Genomic DNA, 2,203 nt, shown 5'->3' with positions numbered 1-2,203 from the left:
CGAGCGGCTGCTCTGCGACCGTCTCGGCCGCGGCCTCACTTCCCTCAACAATCAGTTCCTCGCGCATGGCATCGGGCTCAATCACTCTAAATCACGATCCATCCTCTTCTCCCGACTTCATCCACACCACGACCACCCGCCAGTCATCTCCACCGTAGCCATCCCCTGGTCGCCTCGCATCCGTTATCTGGGGGTCACCCTAGACAATACCTTTACTTTTCTGCCGCACCTCGACTCAATCCGCACCAAGTCCCGTGCCGTCATGGCTCAGCTGGCCACCATACTCAGACCGACATCCGGCACCCCTCTCGACGTTCGTGTGACTGCCTACCGTTCCTTTGTTCTTCCCCACTTCCTCTACGCGTGCCCGGCTTGGGTCCACTCCTCTCTGTACAACCTCCGTCCGATCACCCGGTCCTACTTTCTCGGTGCCCGCCTCCTGCTCGGTCTCCCTCGCGCCACCTTACGACAGACCCTCCTGGACCAGACTGGGCTCCCGCACTTACACGAGCTGCTCTGCAAGGTGACTAAGAAGTTTCTCCGCCACTGCCGGCGTTCTGACAACCCCCTGATCCGACTCCTTGCAGAGCCCCTGCCTGACGCTCCTCACCCCCGCCGACCGCTCTTTACCTACGATCATTTGAGACGCCCTGACCCTGATGACGTTGACGCTGGTGCAGTCGCGGCTGGTGGGCCCGGCAGCTGACGACGGTGATCACCACGTCCACGGTTGGCTCTGAGGAATGTTACCAGGCATCATCCCATCAAGATCTCTGCTCTCAGTGAACTACTGCCTAACATCGCCACTGCTCCGGACCGTCTTCATCTGCGGCCCGGCACCTTCTGCGCCCCGAGTCGCCCCCGGCAGCCCACAGAAGATTCGCCGCCCAACAAGCAGCTGGACCTCTAGGACGGTATCGTCGGAGGGGCCCCGTTTCGTCAGTGTTGAATAAAGATTGTCACCATTCGCCCTTGTGGCCATGTATTCGTGTTCTATGTTGTGTTTTATTTGTGTTCACCTGTATCCGCTTTTTATATTAAAGATGAATTTTTTGGTGGGTAACTCCCTTCAGTGGGAGTTCCCTTTGTAAAAAAAAAAAAAAAAAAAAAAAAAAAAAAAAAAAAAAAAAAAAAACTAAAGATTTCCGTGGAGGGGAACATTTGATGAGTCTTTAAACAATTTTTTGTTGTGCCCAGTGTTTACACACTGGGCCGGTTACCGTTAAACCACTGGGCCCGGGGGTGAGGCGGGGAGGGGGAAATCTGAAAAATCGAATTGGACAAGTATCGTTCATGGGAATTTTTTTTTTCTTTTTTCAACTATTACCATGCACAATTACGTACCTTCCTTCCGCACTTTCAAGACGGTGGGGTTGTTCGCCAAGGCACCGTAAACTTGAGACCTACGAATGCATTACATACCATACACAGATGAAAAAAAAAAAAAAAATTACACTTCACTGTACATAATTCTTAACACTACTTCACAACTACTAAGTTGAAATTTTTTCACCGGGACAGCGCGAACGCAGTCCCGACTACCAAAAATTACGCGCCCGAGTTACCCACATTTGGGGTAATCGCAGAGGTCAGCTCAACCGAAGTGCAAGGGAAGAGCCTCACCCTGGGGGAACCCCCTGCTTGATCAGGGTAGCCCCTACGCCAGGTAAGTATGCTGCGCAGTGTTTCGCTTTTCTATTTCACTTGGAGCTCGGACCACCTCATCAACGTGTTTTGAGGTTATGTACTTCTACCTCCGAAACAGCTCTTTCCCCAGACATAACACTCCCGTGCCAGTTCATCACACTACATGACAGTACACACCAACAATGCAAATACAATTTCTTCCTACAACTGCCCGTTTCTACTCGCACCTCGTTTCCTTTGTTTCTGTACCCACGGCGACGGTCGACCGCCGCGTGCATTTGGTTACCCCGTTTGCCGCGTGGCGGCACTTGGTTACACCGTTTGCCGCGTGGCGGCACTCGGGTCGTCGCGTCCGCCTCGGCAAAAAGGCGGGCACCACGGCACAGTCGAGAGGGGAACTTTTTTCCATTAGCAACATACCTAGGGTTTCACGAAATATCGAGTGCCGTGTCCCACGAGGCGATTTTCGGACGATTCGCGGCTTCAGGCTGCACGACCGTACGCTATTTTCACCATTAGTGGTGGTCCGCACATTTTTCCTATATAGTCCGGATTT

At 52.7% G+C, this 2,203-nt stretch overlaps 1 non-coding gene across 1 annotated transcript; it reads right to left on the bottom strand.

Moving 5' to 3' along the window:
• Nucleotides 1–1,511: 1,511 nt before the first annotated feature.
• Nucleotides 1,512–1,674, bottom strand: LOC134544810 (U1 spliceosomal RNA). Its single transcript, XR_010078067.1, has one exon. It is a non-coding gene; the product is annotated as a U1 spliceosomal RNA (small nuclear RNA).
• Nucleotides 1,675–2,203: the final 529 nt, after the last annotated feature.

The sequence above is a fragment of the Bacillus rossius genome, unplaced genomic scaffold (genome assembly GCF_032445375.1).
Source record: "Bacillus rossius redtenbacheri isolate Brsri unplaced genomic scaffold, Brsri_v3 Brsri_v3_scf50, whole genome shotgun sequence".
NCBI lineage: Eukaryota > Metazoa > Arthropoda > Insecta > Phasmatodea > Bacillidae > Bacillus > Bacillus rossius.
This window is presented reverse-complemented; position numbering and strand designations above follow the sequence as displayed.